Consider the following 21,735-nt stretch of genomic DNA (forward strand, 5'->3'; position numbering starts at 1 on the left):
TGTGATTTATATTCTATAGGTACTGTTTCACCTTCATTAAAAGTGACATACATAAATCCAATTGCACCCAGTAAAACATGGATGACCAAGTTTTAATATTGACACATGTGCAAGTGTTGTGTTTCAAGTAAGACAGTGTGTTCCAATGTCAAGGAGGAAATGGAGAAATCAGGGTGTATTAAGGCATAAAGTGGTTTCATTTTAATACGTTGTGTATAATCAGGTATATATGTCCTGCCAAAAAACAAAAGTCCCAGCAGGGACTGTATCTTCAGGCATTCTTGGAGGTTGCAATTATGCACACTTTTCCAGAAAGAGAGAAGCAAGACTTTTTCCTTCATTTGTAAGTTCATAACCCAAGAAAAGGACACTCAAAAAAGCTACATTTGTGTTTTTTGGAGTTAAACTTGTAGCCAAGTTCAGCAAATTGCAGTAAAATGCGATCAACTCTCGCCAGACGAGGGTTTAATTCATCATCCGTCAGGTATATATCATATATGTAGGACAAAGCATTAGGGTCAATATCAAAAAGAATTAAGACAATTCCTGCTGCAAAAACTCTAGGGCTATTCTTATAGCCAATAGGGAGTCGAGCATAGCGTATCTGAAAGCCCTCGGTCAGAGATCAGCTTTCCCCACAGCTCCGCCTGATTGCGCTCAACTTCAGCCCCTCCTAGGCATGGTCCGAGTCCTCTCCCTGCTGGGTCACTCTCTATTGTTCTGGTTTGGCTTGCTTTCTGACTGTTGTTGTTTTGGTTTTCGCCTGCATCAGACTGTTTTCCCCCGCAGCCCATGACGCTTAATCTGCATTATTTTCCTGCCGTATCCTGCCCCACTCCCGCCTCCCAGCTGCACCCTCCTCCCCTCCCCTACTTATATGGCGACTGCTGCAGGGAGCGCGAGCTAGACCCTTGACCATCAGTCAGAGATCAGCTCTTCCCGCATGAATGTGCTCAACTTCAGCCGCTCCTAGGCAGGGTTTGAGTCCTCTCCCTGCTGGCTCATGCTCTATTGTTCTGTTTTGGCCTGCCTCTGACTGTTTTCCCGCAGCCCATTACGCTTAATCTGCATTATTTTCCCACCGCATCCTGCTCTGCTCCCGCCTCCCAGCCGCACGCCCCTCCCTCTCCCCTACTGATATGGAAATCACTGCGCGGTCGTGTAGCTGGTGCGCCAAATGCGCACCTAAGGCAAGCCCGTCCGCGCCTGGACCGTGCCCAGCGCCAGACCCCCTGGACCTCACGAGATCCACACCACCTGACGATGCTACGATGCCAGCTTCCTCCACGGACTCAACACTGGCCGACCATCAAACTGCTTCCAGGCCATCCCGACACTCAACCACGGACCCTTCACCTGCCGTAGCTGCAACTTCCCCAGCTGCCAAACACCTGCATGCCCTGCCCCACCCGTCAGAGCAGAATCCAACCACCTCACATGCATATTACTCAACACCCGCACCATCCACAAGCATGCCATTGAACTCTGGGACCTACTCGACTCAGCCTCCCTAGACGTCACCTTCCTAACAGAGACCTAGATGAATTCCTCTCTGCACCAGACATCGCCATAGCCATCCCGGATGGCTACAAAATCACCAGAAGGGACTGCACCAACAGACCAGGAGGAGGAATCACCATCGTCTACAGGAATACCCTCAGAGTCTTGACCTGCACAACAGACACCTCCAGCACCACCGAACACCTGCACTTCCAGATCCACATGGACCCCAACACCACCCTCAGAGAAACTCTCGTTTACAGCCCCCCCGGACCCCGGCCACAGTTCATCAACGCCACCGCCGACATCATCAGCACGCACGCTCTTGCGCCCACAGACTACTTCCTCCTCAGGGACCTTAATTTTCACCTCGAGAACGCCAATGACAGCAACTCCATCACTCTGCTTCATAACCTTGCCAACCTCAAACAACCTCACCAACCTCAGACTGGAACAGCTCGTCACGTCGCCGACCCACATTGCCGGACACATGCTCAATGCCATTTTCTCCTCAAGCCCACACGTCTCCTTCAGCCACGTCTCTGAACCCACCTCGACGGACCACCACTGCATCCACTTCACCTTCCGGAAACCAGTCACACATCACCGCACCCTACAGATCCCCCGTCGCTGCTGGGGCTGAATCACCGAAGTAGAACTACAGACAAACCTCGCACTCAACCCACCAACCAACCCCTCCAACCCAGACGATGGCACTGGCACCCTCAGACGATGACTGGACGACTGCGCCAACACCTTAGCCCCATTGAAAAAACAAACCCTCAAAGACACCAGTAAGAGAGCCAACTGGTTCACCTCGGAACTCCTAGCGTCCAAGCGCACCTGCCAAAAGTTGGAGAACATATAGCATAGCGAGAAGTCGCTTGGCAGCCACGCAGCCCTCAAAGACGCCACCCGCAACCACCACCACCTCATCAGGACCGCCAAGAGGACCTCCTTCAAATTCCGCCTCAACAACAACGCACACAACAGCAAGGAGCTCTTCAATGGCGTGAAGGAACTCTCCAACCCCAGCTCCAACACCAACGACACCCCGCCGTTGCAAATCCCTGAGCGACTCCCTCGCCACCTTCTTCCACCGCAAGATTGCCGACATCCACAACAGCTTCAACCCCCGGATGACCCCTACAGGCCCCAACACGCAGGAACCACCACACCCCACCAACTACGACCCCTCACAACCTGGGCCAACGTGAGCAACGAAGACACAATCAAGACCATGGGCACAATCCACTCTGGCTCACCGTCTGACCCTTTTCCACACCATGTCTTCAACAAAGCCGGCAGCTCCATCGCACCCCACCTACGCAACATCATCAACCTCTCCTTTGAGACTGCGACCTTCCCTGAGAGCTGGAAACACACCGAGATCAACCTACTGAAGAAACCCAAGGCGGAACCGAGCGAACTGAAAAACTTCCGTCCGGCCCATCTCCCTGCTTCCGTTCCCAGCTAAGGTCATCGAGAAGATAGTCAACATCCAGCTCACCCGCTACTTCGAAGACAACAGCATTCTGGACCCCTCCCAGTCAGGTTTCCGCAGCAACCACAGCACAGGCTCCTCGCTCAGCCCAACACTCTTCAACGTCTACATGAGCCCCCTCGCAGCCATCGCACGCCAGCACAACCTGAACATCATCTCCTACGCCGACGACACCCAGCTGATCCTCTCCCTCACTAACGACCCCGCCACCGCCAGAGCCAACCTGCACGAAGGGATGACAGACGTTGCCACATGGATGTCGAACAGCCGCCTGAAACTGAACTCGGACAAGACGGAAGTCCTCATCCTGGGATCCTCACCCTCCGCCTGGGACGACTCCTGGTGGCCCCCCGCCCTGGGCAGCGCACCCAAACCCACAGACCACGCACGCAACCTGGGCTTCATCCTGGACTCCTCCCTCTCCATGACCAGACAAGTCAACGCCGTCTCCTCGTCATGCTTCAACATCCTGCGCATGCTACGTAAGATCTTCCGTTGGATCCCCACCGAGACCAGGAAGACGGTCACCCAGGCCCTCGTCACCAGCCGTCTGGACTACGGCAACTCCCTCTATGCCGGAACCACCGCCAAACTCCAGAAGAGACTCCAGCGGATCCAGAACACCTCAGCACGACTCATCCTGGACATCCCCCGCCGCAGCCACATCTCCGGACACCTGAGAGACCTGCACTGGCTCCCGGTCAACAAGAGAATCACCTTCCGGCTCCTCACCCACGCACACAAAGCCCTACACAACCAAGGACCAGGATACCTCAACAGCCGTCTCAACTTCTACGCTCCCAAACGCAAGCTTCGATCGACCAGCCACGCCCTCGCCGCCGTCCCCCGCATCCGAAGAGCCACCACAGGAGGAAGGTCCTTCTCCTACCTGGCCGCCAAGACTTGGAACTCCCTTCCGACCCACCTCCGCCTCACCCAGGACCACCGCGCCTTCAGGAAGCAGCTCAAGACCTGGCTGTTCGAGCAGTAGCGGACCCCCTCCCCCCAGCGCCTTGAGACCCTCCGGGTGAGTAGTGCGCTATACAAATGCTCTGATTGATTGATTGATTGACCAAGACCGCCCTCATCGCTGCCACAGATGACATCAGGGCCCTGTTGGACAACGGCAAGACGGCGGCCCTCATCCTTCTGGACCTCTCCGTCGCCTTCGACACCGTCTGCCACAGCACACTACGCAATGACTCCACGACGCAGGGATCCGAGACAAGGCCCTGGACTGGACCTCCTCCTTCCTCTCTGGCAGAACCCAGAGAGTCTGCCTCCCCCCATTCCGATCTGAAGCCTCCGAGATCATCTGCAGCATCCCGCAGGGATCTTCCCTCAGCCCGACGCTTTTCAACGTCTACATGGCGCCTCTCGCACGCATCGCCCAACAGCACGACCTCAACATTATCTCCTACGCCGACGACATGCAACTGATCCTCTCCCTCACTAAGGACCCCCTCACCGCCAAATCCAACCTCCACCAGGGAATGAAGTCCGTCGCCGAATGGATGGAGCATAGCCGCCTCAAACTGAACCCAGACAAGAACGAGATCCTCATCCTCGGGCCCAACCCCTCAGCATGGGACGACTCCTGGTGGCCCGCATCACTGGGGACAATCCCCGCACCCACCACCCACGCGCGCAATCTGGGAGTCTCTTCCACTTGTTTCAACACCATCTGAATGCTCCGCAAGATCTACAGATGGATCTCGACAGACACAAGGAAAACAGTCACCCAGGCCCTAGTCAGCAGCAGACTCGACTACGGAAACGCCCTCTACGCTGGTGCCCCGACCAAGCTCTTCAACATGCTGCAAAGAATCCAGAATGCCTCTGCACGCCTGATCCTCGACATCCCGCGCCGCGACCACATCACCCCCCACCTGAGGAACCTGCACTGGCTCCCTGTCGACAAAAGAATCTCCTTCAAGCTCCTGAACCACGCACACAAGGCACTCCACAAGACCGGACCAGCCTATCTCAACAGCTGACTCTCCTTCTACGTCCCCAACAGGAAACTCTGCTCCGCAGACCTCTCCCTGGCTACCGTCCCATGCATCCGTAAAACCACAGCCGGAGGCAAATCCTTCTCCCACTGCACCGCCAAGACCTGGAACACCCTCCCCCCCCTCCTACCACAAACCGAAGACCTTCTATCCTTCATTAGACAACTCAAGACCTGGCTGTTCTACCAGTAGCAACAGCACCCCCTTCCTCCCCTCCCTTCAGCGCCTTGAAACCCTTCTGGCTATGTAGTGCGCTTTACAAATTATTTGATTGATTGATTGATTGACTCAAACAGCTCATCAAAACCCCCACACACACCGCCGGACACACGCTCAACCCCATCCTCTCAGCCAGCAACCATGTCACCTTCTGCCACACCACCGAACTCCACTGGACGGACCACCACTGCGTCCACCTCACCTTCAAGAAACCCACCACGAACAACCACCCACAACGGATCCCCTACCGCAGCTGGAACAAGGTCACCGAAGACCAGCTCATCACCGCCCTTGCCCGAGTCCCACCGACAGACACCAACGCAGCTGCCAGCAACCTCAGGCAATAGATCGACGACTGCGCCAACACCCTCGAACAGACGCACCAACAGAAAGGCCAGCTGGTTCACCACCGACCTCCAAGAATCCAAGCGGACTTGCTGAAGATTCAAAAGAAAGTGGCGCCACTAAAAGACACCGGACAACCACGCAGCCCTAAAGAACGCCAGCCGCAAGCACTACCAACTCATCCTTGCCACCAAAAGGACCTCCTTCAAGGAACGCATCGACTATAATGTGCACAACAGCAAAAAGCTCTTCAACATCGTAAAGAAACTCTCCAACCCCTGCTCCAACGACATCCCGCCGTCACAAGACCTAAGCGCATCCCTAGCCACCTTCTTCCACTGCAAGATCGTAGACATCCACAACAGCTTCAACACGCAGACCTCCCCCGACAGCCACAGACACTGCAGACTCACCGCCCCACAGCCTCACCAACCACCTGCTCTCCTGGACCCACGTCAACAACGACGACTCCATCAAGACCATGAATACCATCCACTCTGGCTGACCATCTGACCCCTGCCCTCATCACATCTTCAACAAAGCAAACCGCATCATTGCACCCCAACTCCGGAAAATGATCAACAGCTCCTTTGAGTCTGCCACCTTCCCGAAAGCTGGAAGCACGCTGAGATCAACGCCCTGCTCAAGAAACCCACAGCGGACCCACAGGACCTCAAGAACTTCTGGTCCATCTCCCTTCTTCCGTTCCTGGCTAAAGTCATCGAAAAGATCGTCAATAGGCAACTGACCCTCTTCCTTGAGGAAAACAACATCCTGGACCTGTCCCAATCCGGATTCCGCAGCAATCACAGCACCAAAACCGCCCTCATCGTTGCCACAGACGACATTAGGACCCTACTGGTCAACAGCAAAATAGCGGCCCTCATCCTCCTGGACCTCTTGGACGCATTTGACACCCTCTACCACCACATCCTACACACATACCTCCACAACGCACGGATCCATGACAAAACCCTGGACTGGACTACCTCCTTCCTCAAAGACAGAACCCAGAGGGTCCCCCTCCCCCATTCTGTTCTCAAGCCACCAAGATCATCTGCAGCGTGCCCCAAGGATCATCCCTCAGCCCTACCCTTTTCAATGTCCACATGGCACCGCTCACCAACATCGTCCGCTCGCACAACCTCAATATCGTCTCCTATGCCGACAACACTCAACTGATCCTCTCACTCACCAAGAACCCCGCCACTGCCAAAACCAACCTCCACGAAGGAATGAAAGCCATCGCTAGCTGGATGCAGACCAACCGCCTGAAACTTAACTCGTACAAGACAGAGGTCCTCATCCTCGGATCCACTCCAATGCATTTAGAACGCCTCCGCATGCCTCATCCTCGACATACCCCGCCACACCCACATCGCTGCCCACCTGAAAGACCTGCACTGGCTCCCAGTCAACAAGAGGATCACCTTCCAGCTCCTCACCCACACCCACAAAGCACTGCACAATGCCAGACCAGCATACCTCAACAAACGTCTCACCTTCTACACCCCCCAAATCACCAGCTACGCTCCGCCGACCTCGCCTTGCCACCGTCCCACGCATCTACAGGACCTCCACCGACAGGAGATCCTTCTCCTACCTCGCCGCTAAGACTTGGAACACCCTCCCCATCCACCTGCGACAGACCTTCAGGAGACTCCTCAAGACCTGGCTGTTTGAGCAGTAGCTTCACACACACACACCCCGGCTCAGCACCTTGAGACCCTCACGGGTGACTAGTGCACTCTACAAATCATTGATTGATTGAAGGCAATATAGACAGACCAGTCATGGCTCTCAGAAGCCAAGTTGTGACTGAGAAAACCATTGGAAAAATCCAAAGTGGTTTTGCATTTTTTACAGACTACGTTATTATTAAGAGCAGTACTATGTGTATTTTGCACTGCAAATGTATTTAATCTAGACTATGCAATAGGAATGATCAGGTTTCAGAACAGAAAAAGAGGAATATTTATTTGAGAAAAAACATGGTTCAATTACTCTCTGGTACTCCAGTTGGGAAAGAATTTCTTTAACGGGTGCTTTAGCATCACATTTAATTGGAAACTGTGGTTGTACCTGAGGCGTGGATTGTATAAGAATAACATGATAAGGGGATACTATGGTGACTTCTGGTGCGTTGTTGAGGAGAGTCACCACCCAACCCCTGTTCAGAAGAAGGGTTCTAACCGTCTGTGGCATATTAAGGAGTTAAAGCTGCAACTTAATTTTTCTGAAAAGGGAGTTCACATAGAGGTCTATCCTCCTTCTTTATCTTCATGTCAAACAAGCGTTATGACTCCCTTTTTAATTTCACCTAATCTTCTTGTCTGCTGTCAGATTGTCCTTCCCCGTCGTACTGCTGGTCAGACGATTCCTCAAAGGAATGAGGAGAAGGTGTATCAGATGACTGATATCTGTCTGGAATACTTACTCCAGTACAATCACATTCATCATATTATCTTTCAAAAGACTCAGGGAGTGGAGACCTCCATGTTGTCTACCTTTCAGTTGCTGTTGTTTAGATTTATCCCATGGTTTTTTGGCAAACTCACAGGCTGGTCTGGCATCCTTGTCAAAGCTAGGCTTGCCAAGAGATGGTACTGAACGTCTGGTTTCCAAACTATTACGCCCTAAAGACATATACATTAGCAATTATGACAGGCAACTAGTGTTCACGGTTGGCTACTGCCACTGTGGCAAGTCACTGCTCTATAGCCAAAGATACTGCTTCACCTTCAACATTAGAAAGAATAATTTTGGAGACAATAGGAAAATTACCCATAGGTTTCATCCCCAAATCTAGGGCAAGATTTGCCCCATGTTCATTTTGTATTTATTTGAGGGCTTTCTGTAGAACGGCCATCAAGAGAGTGCCAGGACAAAGAGTGTAGGCTGTTGCAAAAAGAGTCCCCCAGGTTTTCAGTCAGCTAGAGAGGAAACCAGTCTAGTGGTTAAGCACATAATGAGAATTAAGTGATTATCTTGTGGCCTTTTAAAGGCCCCTTAAGGGAAAACACAGCTTCAAGTTGATTGATTTATTTTGGGCGATCCAAAATGGTATTTCTTCACTATAATTAAATTAACAATAACAGGAATATTGACGGGCCATACGGGCTGTTGGGTCTGTCGTTGCAAGCTAATCCTGGCTGGACCGGCTAAAAAACCACATGTGATATATTGTGTAAGGTGTCTATAGAGGACGACAAAAATATTGTATAAAGCGCAAGTCTGCACAAGATTTATATTAGCTAAACCAGGAAATGGGGTATAGCCCGCAAGTTTCAGCCATGTGACCTCTTCAATACTGAAGGGGCCCATTCGAACAGTGCCAAGCACGTCGGGAAGGGTGCCATTAAGCTAAGTCTGGTGCTCTCAGACAGTAAGTGCAATTTCAAAAAAGTGCATAAGGTTGAAATGCATTAGGTGCTAGAGGCGTTGAGTATTCATGGAAAGTATTATCATTTGCATCCACAGTCAGAAACATGACCCAGGAATAAAAAACTTCGAAGTGGAATACTGCGTCCTCTTCTATAATCAATATTGAAGGAGCTCCCACATTAGGAATCCATTTTGAATCAAATGTTGAGTTACTGTAGGGCGGCAATTAACAGCAATAGGAAAGGGCTGTGCCATACAAGATTTATAATGGATCCCAAGCGCAGCACGAACAGGGTAAAAACCTTTTCATATTCAAGCTTGAAAAAACAGCAGCACCAGGTGGTACCTAAAAACTGCAGAGGACAAATCCCTAACACCACTGAATTCCGATAAAAGGTGCATGGGTAATGTGGACAAGCACAAGAGCTACTCAGGGGTCTCGTAGGTAAAAACCTGACCAAAGCGTTGGTGGCGCCATGTTGCCGAGATTCTGCTCAGGAAGAGAACTATGCTTTGGACCATAGAACATTGGGATGTAGGGACTGAGTCACCATATCACCTCAGTATTTATGAGCCCGAGTCTGACCAGCAATAGTACTTCACTTGCCCTCCTAACCTTACCAGAGAAACAAGTGAATTGGAACTCCAGAACACAACACTCTAGACCCTCTCAGGGATTGCGGTAATAGGACAAGACCTTTCGCTCTGTCACTCCTACTCATCCACAATAATGTCAGAAAGAGACACCAAAGAAGTTTAGAATATTTATTCAAACTATTGTGTACTAAAATGTAGTATTAGTGCCACATTTAGAAAACAAATGCATGCTATTAATACTGTTTGCATGGCCAATAAACCCTAGATCATAAAAAAGCCCTGTCATATTATAAAACAGAATATCCTAATCCCCCCTCCTTTCTACTGAAGCTAAATTATTATATCTCAAAGATCACTGGAATTAGTGATGGACCCTGTACCTTAGCAAACACAGATGGATGTTTTGCATCTCAGCTGACATAGCAAACTCATCTCAGCACCCTCGTTCAGTGTGTTTTTCCCAACTCTTGGGCTCAGTTATATATTAAAACATGTTTGCTCACAAACAGCAGCTGCGTTCTTGTGTTATGTCTAGGTGCTAGTGTCTGACCAGAGAGAATAACAAAGGGCATTGTTGTTTGACCTTGCCTAGCATGTTCAGACCAAATCCCAGGAAAAGAACAGAATGTGAAAACATATGCATGTTCCGTGTGTAAGTACAATGTGTGCAAAAGAAAATGCTGCCCACAACCTGCACAATTAGGCTAACATAGGGAAAACTACAATGGGTCATGCGGGAAACACATGGCAACAAGAGACTGTACCACACTCCAAGAAAACCAGGTATATTATAGGATGGCAAACTTATGTAAGTATAAGGCTATGTAGAAAAAAGTTTTCCTTGATTAATATAGAAAAAGTTCCAGCCAGGGAAGTTACAGAACTGATCATTAGGCAGGATTTCTCACAGTAGTGTCTGTGGTGGAATGGTCAGCCTGTGGTTTTTATGACAGATCAATGTAGAGAAAAGTGTGGAGGTACTCTGAACACTTACCAATGGGTGTGTATGTAAGGAACAAAGCATGGACAAATTGAGAACATGATGCAACACGTGAAAGAGCCGCTTCATCTCTCTAGTGGTGTGTATAAGTGTATGATTTGGCCACACTGATGGTTTTCTTATTATTTTTTGCCAAGAGCTTAAGTGGGTTTAGTGTCTCTGGATATTTGTAAGTGGCGAATCTCATGCCATCTAGTGGTATGGGCAACTTTGCAATGCCTTTCATCACCCTTTCCTGAAAACACTAGTTAAATAATTTTGCCCAACTTAAGAGTCCATTTTTCAGGCTGTGCACATTGTTTTTCAAAGCTGGCTAGACGTGCAAAAATGACAGCAAAAAAGTATCTTGTTGATATGTGAAATAGGAATGACAATCACATGCATATTATGATCCCATAGCATAAAATGTTGGCGAAAACTCATTTACTGATTTCTCATTGTGTGAACCAGAGTTTGGTGAATTATTTTTAATGGAAACAAATATCAAAACATTACAAAAGGGCTCTACCTATATGGGTTGTTGCGGCAAAGTGATCTGAAAATCTTCAGTTGAAATCCATTGCTGTTCTATGCGCTTCTCTGAGATCCTGGGATAAGAATAGTGCCCATCGAAAGTTTCCAAAATAGTGAGTGCTGTTGCAGGATGTAGCCCCACACGGAATTGTGCCGGCTGTTATCCTCCACAGTAGTTAGCATTAATACAATATTAAATATCACATGACATTTTGTGGAGAAGGAGGATCCCGGCTTGTACATAATGGAAACAACTGGTGTCCATGTAGGATCTATATAAATTCTTACTGACAATACCCCCCTGCCATAGATTAATCACTTACTACTATGGGCCACTTGATGCTGAATTTTACTACCATACTTTTTATTTTTGCAGATTTGAGGGTGCGCTTCCCATAAGCACCAGTTACATTACACAAGGGCACATTCATTTCTATTTGGCAGGCACAGGGAGAGTAAGTGATTTGTGCTGTAATCTTCTATGTTGTTAGGTCTTGCTGCATCACCAGTCTGCACCACAGTATTAAGCATCCGGCGCTATGCCCAAATTGAAGCGTAATTACCGTGGACAATCCTGCCTTGACGCTTCAAGCTGGACCCTCATTCGGGGACCTCAGCCTTCACCATTGATTCTCTGCCAACATTCCTAGAGATATGCCCCTGGGTGGCTCTGAGACGGCAATTTAGGCTTTTACTTGTTAGGCATACATTATAAGTCCTGATGATGATCCGCACAATGCCCTAAACGGATCGAAACGCCGTCGACGAAACTACGCACCTTATACAGTTATTAAGTCAAATGTCACTTGGATTGTAAAGGTGCTATTGATGTTCTGTTTTGACAATTTGAACTGTATATATAACAGAACCGCTAGCTTTTGCCTAAAAAGCCCTTTTGTGTTTCTGCGTCTTCTATTTTGTATGTTGAATGTTTGTCGAGTAGGGGACAGGCTTGTGCCCCACTTTGTAAATTTGTGATGTATTTTGTTCTTATATTGTAGAAAGACTAAATACTATACCACTGCCGGCAGGACATGTCAAACCAATATAGTTACGACTGTGTCTATATTTATTGAACTGTATCTCTTTGCTTGCAAGGGACCACTGTTGTTCTCATTTTATGGAGTGTGGAGCACTGTGCCTAGTGCATTCCACATTCCTATGTAGCTAGATGGTTCTACTCCTTGGCAGTTGCTGTTGACTGGCCAGAGGGAGAGCCACGTATTTCCACTCTGTTATTCTTATATAATAAATAACTTAGACTTACCACAATTTGCCAGAATCACAGGCTGCTGAGCTCCAGGCTCGAACCCGGTTACCCTTCTCCAAAGTCGGGAGCTCTAGCTGCTAGGCTGTATCTTCTCCGATTCCGGAGGACTTGCCTTATACATGTCAGGATGATTCGAAGGTCACGTCAGAGAACGATTCTAACCGCCTCCCATAGAATGTCTGGTAAAGACTGTTTTTAATTGGAAAGGAATAAAATAAAGCCAGGAGGTCTTCCATTAAGAAATAAAAGGCACCAACAGAAAGCAGGCTTGAGGGTGGACAATCTCATTTCTTGGACATACCACCCAGCAGCACACGTCATCCTTGTGGGCAAAAAGGACTTTAGAAAGCAATGCATGGTTTTCCAATGCAAAGGTCTCTCTATATTATTGATTACTTGGGGGCAGATTTGCAAGCCCCTTGCGCCACCCGTCACTTTCTCCATGTTAAAAATGACGCAAAAGTGGCGCAAGAGGCTTGTAAATAATCCCCTTTTTTTCTGTGGTCCACCTACTGGAGGTGTAGGCAGCAGAAAGCACATGCTGCATTTTCTGACGGTAGTAGCTTGGATTGAGCAGCACAAATAATACATGAATCAGTTTACCAGAGCTGCAGACAAGCCTCAGCCGGAAGCAATCCCGCCGGGCAATAAAATCAGTGATGCGGTAAATATTACGGATGCGCGCAGGCTTCAAAACATCATTATTAAAGAAGCGATCCTCTTTAAGGTTTATTAGTCAGAGCCATCAATACTCAGCCTCGGTGCTAAGTAAATGACAGCAATGGACTGTAAAGCTGTCACTAACGAGCTGTTTTTCAGGCTTCAAAACACTTTCTTCTTCTTTGACAGCTTAGCTCAGGCCGTCGCACATTCTGTGGTAAACACGGCAGATGTGCGGCTCTCTGTGACTAGGCCCAGCACCAGTGCGAGAGATGTAATGTGCACCGAGAAAAGCAATGACTGTCTGGGAACAGGTCAAGTCAAACTCCTTCAGCGCCATTTGAGTGAGCTTCGCGATCTCTACAAATCATTTAGCATCAGTTTCATCCTACCTGAATGTAGATCATGTGATTCATAATGAGCGGATACTATGCCTGAGAAATCATATCCCTTCGCCCTAAGGTTTATGAATCAGTTTCTTCTGGCTTTTAGGACTCTGTGCTCTTTACCAAGCTTAACCAGTGCTAAAGTGCGTATACTTGCTCGCACCTTAAAATATGGTAACATTCGCTTACACCCAATTGGTATATTTAATTTACTTAAAAGTCCCTAATAAATTGGTATTACATGTATACAGGGCCTGTAAATGAAATGATACTAGTGGGTCTGCAGCTCTAATTGTGCCACCCACTTAAGTATCTTGTCACACATGTCTCAGGCCTGCCATTTGCAGCCTGTGTGTGCAGTTATAAACTGCCATTTTTACCTCACAAGATTGGCACAGCGAAATTTTGTCCACCTTTATACGTCACAAATACGCATGCGCACGACTCTGTGTGTCCTAACATTATTAATGTAAAGTGTTGCACTTAGACACATTATTGAAGTGCATTCACTGTAGAGCTAGAGATTCATATATACTGTGTGGCTTATTTCTATTCAAACGGACTGGAATTTCAGGAATTTGATAAAACCATTCTCACGCTTTTATTATGTATTTACTGTAGAAACGAGCAAGACTCATGTAATATGTGTGCCAATGTTTTCATATTTGCATTAATAAGTCCTTAGTCACATTTATATACATGTACTCAAGTTATTTTACGTTTATGAAAGTGTAAGATGAATCTAATGTTCTGATATTTTCCATTATTTGTAGTTGTACATGCACACGCATATTAAATGTGCACCATTGGTTAATGTGTTAAATTAAGCTGGGTAGGCCCTTATTTCTACCTACATGAGATGCTGTTTTCCCATTTCTGCTTGTGTGTCTTTTCTTTGCAGGTACATTCTCATGGTTTGTTAGTTTGAGAAAAGATACAGCACTCTATTAGTGTGAGTGAGAGAGAGAGAGAGAGAGAGAGAGAGCGCCTGAGAAAAAAGACCTTGATTAGAATCATGGGGAGCTAGAGCGTCAACTGAAAGTTTCTATTCGCCAAATGTTGTGAAGAGCTGGAGGAATCCTAGGGCGATGTCGTTCCCAGGTTTGGTCGGGGGGAATCTGAAAACGTTGCAGATTATAAGGTGAGAATGGAAAGAACAATGGAGTCTCTGATGACATGAAAATGGGTGTCACTCTACAGATTTGGATGGTATTAACTAAGGTTCCCCCAGTTAGATGTTAGATCACTTACCCTTTGGACTTTGACAGGTTCATACCTTTATGTTTTTCCCTTGACTCTTTGCTGAAGTGTGGCTGAGGCTAACACTTATTTCCCTGTCCCCAGAAGACTCTGGACCGTGACCTTCCAGTATCTAAAACTTTTTTCTCTAGCTCCTGTGAATGCTTGTAATGGGTTTTTGTTGTAATGGCAGTAGGGAGGCGGATACCAGAGTAGAAATGGATAAAAGGTATTTATTGAATGCTACAGAGAATAACTGGTGTTCCCATCAGAAAGCCAGGGAGCTAACTGACAGGCAAGAATCCAGACAAACCAAAGCACCATATGACATCAGTAACATAGAATGTAGATCTTAAAGTGATACAACAAAATACAAGTAAAGGAAATACAACATATCCTCTTCCCTTCCCATGAAAGAAAAAAACAAATTTTAGAAAACAAGAAAAAAAAAAAAACATGCTCATGCCCTCAACTACGCAAACAATACTCACTCACAAACAAAATCTTGCAAGTACTTCGGTGGTCTCTTTTCCCTCTGCTCTCTTCCCACATCACCACTACTGCCACCTTTACTCGATTCCAACGCCTGGTTAGACTGAGATAAACCAACCCCTTCTTCCGCTTTCTTGAACAGAGCCACCCGCCTCAAATTCCAATGCTCCCCATTAAATAAAGTCACAAATCTCTTATGCACAGACTTGACCTTAAACGGGCCTCTGAATTTCGTTAATCCAATACCAACACGTCCTGGTTTTACTTTCACCAAATCATTCACCGTGAAATTACACCTACTCGCCGCCTCCCCTTCATCCTCACACTTCTCCAAAACTCCGGTACGCAAACACTCCTTCATCCATGCCGCAATAAGTTTGGTACCGGCCAAACGCCCCCTCATCACGCAAAAAGGGATCTTCCCAGTCACACCATTCTCAGTGGTTCTATAGGCCCAAACCAAGTCATTAACTAACTCCCTCACATTCACCCTAGATGACAGGGCCATCTGGATTGCTCCCTTAACAATCCGGTTCGCCCTCTCAACCATGCCATTCCCCTGTGGGTTGTACAACGACGTCCTCGAATGCACAATGCCACACTTCTCCAAGAAACTAACCATCTCCACTGAAGTTAATTGCGTCCCATTATCAGTGATAATCTTCATGGGAAAACCTTCCTCCCTGAAAATATCCTTCAACACATCAATCGTGCTTCTCGTAGTGATTTCTTTCGTAAACTTGACCACCAACCACTTCGAACAAACATCTACAACCACCAAACCAAACCTCATATCATGACCCAGCTGATAAAAAGGACCAATAAAATCAAGACATATAGTATGCCACGGAAACCCTGGGTCATCTATTGTTCCACACCCACTCTGAACACCAACCTTAAGCCTCTTCTCACTCTCCAAACAATCCGTACATCTCTCAACCCATTCAGAGATCTCCCGATCCATGCTTGGCCACCAAAAATGCTCCCTCACTCTCCTCTTAGTAAGAGACTGCCCCAGGTGACCCTCGTGAGCTATCTTGAATAGGGTGAACCTCACCTCCTGTGGGGGAATAAACTTGTCTTCCTTCAAAATGATGAAACCTTCTTTGTCTAAAATCGACAAGTGCTCCAAAACCGTCAAATACGGGCGAAGAGCAGGAGATAAACAACTCTCTCTCCTTGAACCTTTCACAATTAAATCCTTCACCTCTCTCAGCACCTCATCATTTACCATACAGGCATTCCACCAACTCTTACTCACTGCCCCAGCACACATATCCACCACTTCATCCACGGCTGCCACAGACCCCTCCGAATTAAGTGATTCCACCCCCAGCTTATCCACCACCTCCCAAGGTAGCGGAAGTCTAGAAAGACAATCAGCCTGGCTATTCCTCCATCCAGGAATGTACTCCACCCTATACAAGTACTCCTGAATCCTTGCAGCCAGTCTAGCTAACCTCGCTGATCCTTTTCCAGCTCCACCAGGTGATAAAATTTTAACCAAGGGCTTGTGATCCATCAACAACGTGAACTTGAACCCCCACAAATACATCCTATAGTACTCACAACCCCATGCTGCGGCTAGAGCCTCTCGCTCGATTATAGAATAATTCCTCTCTGCAGTTGTGAGAGTTCTTGACGCAAAAGCAACTGTCTTCAACCCGGAATCATGTATCTGAGCTAACATTGCACCAATCCCCACAGCGCTCGCATCTACTGTCAAAACAGACTTGCGATTGGTATCAAAAGGTGTTAAAATACCAGCCTCACATATTTCTTTCTTGATCTTCTGAAAGCAATCCTCCTGCTCCACGTCCCACACAAACTTGCATCCTTTCCTCAATAGCACCTTAATTTTCTCAGTTTTCCCTGCAAAATTCCTTACGAATTTCGCATAGTACTCTATGAGAAAAAGGAAAGACCTCAACTGGTCCTTGTCACATGGAGTTGGTGCACCTCTAATAGACTCCAACAGATCTCTCTTTGGTCTCACCCCATTTACAGACAGAGTATAGCCAAGGTACTCCACTTCCTCCACTGCAAACTTACACTTCTCTTTCTTCAACGTCAACCCTGCCTGTTCCATCTTTTCCAAAACTGCTTTCAAAATTAAATTGTGTTCTTCCACAGTCTCTCCGAAAATCAAAACATCGTCCTGAAAATATACCACATTGCTCACCCCCTTTAACCGCATCAGCGCTAGCGGTTTTCCCCGCTGTGCGCTGACTTTTTTAAAATACTGCGTTACATGACGAGCTGAGCTCGTCATGAGCGTGCGAGCGGCGCAACTCATGACGAGCTCAGCTCGTCATGAGCGCGGAAGGGGTTAACACAGCACCTATCATTCGTTGAAAGACCCCTGCCGCAGACGCAAGCCCAAAGGGCATACGTGTGAACTGATAAATTCCTTCAGTTGTTATGAAAGCAGTCAGTGCCTTTGAGTCTTTGTGTAACATAATTTGGTGGTATGCACTACGGAGGTCCAGCTTCGAAAAATACCTCCCACCCTTTAGCGACAAAACTAACTCGTTGATATTCGGTAGTGGGAAGTTGTCTACCACAATGTTTTGGTTCAAGGTGCGAAGGTCCACACAAAATCTGAATTTGCCGTCAGATTTGGTCGTGATGACAACCGGCGAAATCCAAGGTGATGTCTCTATCTGCTCTATCACCCCTTGATCTAACATCTCCTTCAGCATCTTCTTTACCTCCTCTCGTGCAATAAACCGAACCTTCCTCACCCTGTGTTGCATTGGTACAGCATCATCACGCAACACAATCTTATGTACGTAACCTTTCAATTCCCCTATGTGTTCATCAAACAAACTTGTCATTCCTTCAACTATTGACTCTGCAGTTATGTTGTCTACTACCATCACCTGCTGTTTAGCCCTCGGGTTAATAATAATACTGAGGTCATACTATTGTCCCCAACCCAAGAAAGCAGGTCCTGACTTTGCTACATAAACTTTCCCTTTTGCAGAGCGACCCTTAAACGATATTTCACATACCATGTATCCAATCAATTCTATACTCTCTCCCTGATATCCACAAGGGCTAATATCGCTAGCAAACAAGCGCACTTCTTTCCAATTTTCTAAGTACATCTCTTTCGGAATAATATTCCAAAATGACCCGGGATCGACCATTAACTCTACCTCCTTTTCATCAATAATGAACTGCGCTTTAGGTCTCTCCCTTCTACCTCGTTCCTTTTGACATACACCATCTCCACCCAGACACAATACATTTTTAGCGCCCTCAACGCTAGCCTCTCCTCTACTTATTTCTCTTTTCTCCACAACTGCTACCTTCTCGCTATTCACTCCTTTGCACATTCTAAAGAAATGACCTTTCCTCCCACATTTCCTACACACCTTGTCCAAGGCAAAGCATTTTTTATATTCTGAGATATGAAACGTACTCCCACACCTATTGCACATCCTTCCCTGATATCTACTTCTCTCCCCACTGGCATACCCGCTATTAAATCTCTTTACACTTTTCTCCCCTGGGTCCACACTTTTCTTATTTACAGCGGCAACCTCTTCCTGTTCTACACATGAGACTCCATTTCCATGCCCACTCTCCTTTACGCTATCCTTTTTTTCCATCTCCTTCATGCACGCATTCGACTCCTCCACCACCTTCGCTATATCTATAGCCGCTTGTAAGGTAGGGTTTTTTGCTGCCCATAGTTTCTCCTGCATTTTTTTGTTCCTGCACTGCACTATTAACTGGTCTCTTATCATTTCCTCTCTTATTTCCCCGAAATTGCATTTAATAGACAGTTCAAGCAATCTGGTTACGAACTGATCAACTGACTCCTCTGCTCTTTGCGGTTGCGTGTAAAATTTGTGCCTTGCCATAACAATGTTTACCTCTTTTGAATATTGCTTTTTCATTCGTGCCTTTGCTTCTGCGTAAACATTTGTTATCGTTCTACCATCCTGATTTAACCCTACTGGTAAATACTTGAGAGTGCTGACCCTCTTTCCCTAATGCACTTAACAGAAGAGCTTTTTTTCTTGTGGCGCTAAAATCTTTCCCATCCAGCGCCTCGATGTAATTCTCAAAAATGTCTACCCACTCATCCCACTCGATGGGTGGATTTCCGCTTGTTTGTAAAAACATAGGCGGCATGATGACATTCTGATTCTCCATCGCTGCTTCCTCTTCTTTTGTCTCTTCCAAAATTTATTAAAACAACTTTTCAACACACCTCACTCTGTACCTCATAAGTCACTAGTCCATGGGTTGTGCTCTAGACACAAATCTTGTGCTCAAAAGATACTATCGCTTCTTTTGCGCACTGGTACTTCCTTTGTAGACTGACACTTCAATGTCCTGTACTTTTCGTAGACACTTCTTTCTTTAAAGTCTTTCGTTTTTTTTTTTTTTTTTTTTTAAGAAACCAAAATACATAAAACGGCACCTACTTCTTTTTGAGGCACTTCGTTTCAAATGTTGCCATTAATTATCGCTCTCTCCTCTCGCTGCTCTTTTATTTTCCACTCGGCAAGTTCCGACTGTGATAACTCTCTCGTTTCTTCTCCGAGACAGGTTGCCTAGTAACACATTGTTACCTTAAGATGGCCGCCACGTTTTCTTTTGTAACGTGATTACGTCACTACCGCTTCCTGCTGTGACGCTCACTTCCGCTTCCTACTGTGACTCTCACCGGGTTCCAAAGAAGCCTCTGTCTCCTCCAGTGCTGCTCTCCTGGTTCGAAAGATGCCGAGCCCCTTCAAGATTCCAACAGTGAGTCAGTAGTCGGCTCGCGCTTCTCCGCTCGAGCCACACTTTTCTTATTTTCTTCTTTTTTTTAAAAGATGCTTTTGCTCTCCGAAAATACAAGCGCGCCGATTTCTCTTCTTTCATCAGGAATTTTCCACATTCGCTCTGCTACTGCTGCATGCTGATTAAAGTTTGCTATTTAAAGCTCAGTTTTCTTTTAATGTCCAGAGTCAGCTACAGCATTACTTTGTTTCTTCTTCTGCCTCGCTAGGGTTTTAACTGTCACACAAGCAGACTGCACTGTAGTTTCTCTGCTCACCCACACTGAGTCCTTCTTTTTCTCCAACTCACCAGTTGTTGAAGTAGGCTACTGGCACGTCTTCCTTTTCAGTTTTCTTTTTCTTTTCAGGTCTTGCCAGTTTTCTTGTGTTTTAAATTTTCTTCTCCTGGCCACAGCTTCTTGTTATATTTTTTTCTTCTCCCTGCCACAGCTTCTTGCTGTATATTTCCACAGGTTTCTTCCTTCTCCAATCTTGTGTGGTTCTTTTCTCACCAGTGGAGTTCTCCTCCCTCTGTAGCTGTTCAGCTCCCCTCACTCATCATCGCCATGTGTTGTAATGGAAGTAGGGAGGCGGATACCAGAGTAGAAATGGATAAAAGGTATTTATTGAATGCTACAGAGAATAACTGGTGTTCCCATCAGAAAGCCAGGGAGCTTACTGACAGGCAAGAATCCAGACAAACCAAAGCACCATATGACATCAGTAACATAGAATGTAGATCTTAAAGTGATACAACAAAATATAAGTAAAGGAAATACAACAGTTTTGTTCATCTCTAAAGGGTTCACATGCCGTTGTCCATTTTGCCACAGGATTTTCTCTGTGATTGAAAACTCCTTCGTGGAAGGTGGCGAAACTGAGCCAATTTAACAATAAGTTTGAACTATTGTGTTTGCTTGAATTGGTTCCAGACGCCACGATTTTGTTTGGATCGCAGCCACCGCGGAGCAGGAGTGGGAGGACGACGAAAAGCTGTAAACAGCTCCGGGCCCAGCTCCCCCGCCGATTCCCCACCGGCTTTAAGCATTTCCAGCGTTTGTCCTGCGGTGGGACGCCAGACAGAGCTCGATTCTTCCAGCGGTGGGGATGAGCAAGTGCGACCAAGTGCGAGAAAAGCGCCACCAGGCGCAACGGTATCACAACAGTATCACCGGCAACTGGCAACCAGCAGCAGAGCGTGGAAAACCTGGTCAAGCTGAGAAGTTGGAATTTGGGGACCCATTGCCTCTGCTACCAATTCCACTATTCACTTATCGGCACCCTGAAGTAAGCAGTAAGCGGGCAGTAAGTGGGCCGTGAATGCGACAAGCAATTTCTTGCTAACTCCCTAGCTAACTCTTGGGCCCTGCGGAGTAGTGAGAAACAATCATCTTTTACGGTGGAAGGGTGCACCCAGTGAATTACTGTTGCCGCCACCATTATAATTATCCCAAGGCTGATATTGCTATATTGCCACATTGCCTCACACTGTGAACGGCCGAGGAAGGGCATGGGTCATGAGCGGGCCGGCGCCCGAAGCGGTAGCTGGACAGGCAGTGAGGCAGAGCATTGGCGGTAAAAACCTGTAGCTCGGGGTGCAGGGGATACAGCGCTGGAACCAATGGCAGAGCCTGACTGGAGCCTGAGGGGAGCCTTTTGCTGCAACAAAATAGCCTGTACCGGAGTGGTATATTAACCGCATCAGGAAAGTAACTGGAGCATTGGGACGTTGCCTCACCTATGTCTGTGTCCTGCAGTTTGAGCCTGCATACCGCCGGGAAAGGAGGACTGCACCGGGACTGCTCCACCAAGTGCACACCGCCAGAGAGGTGC

The sequence above is a fragment of the Lissotriton helveticus genome, chromosome 2_1 (assembly GCF_964261635.1).
Source record: "Lissotriton helveticus chromosome 2_1, aLisHel1.1, whole genome shotgun sequence".
NCBI classification, from domain to species: Eukaryota; Metazoa; Chordata; class Amphibia; order Caudata; family Salamandridae; genus Lissotriton; species Lissotriton helveticus.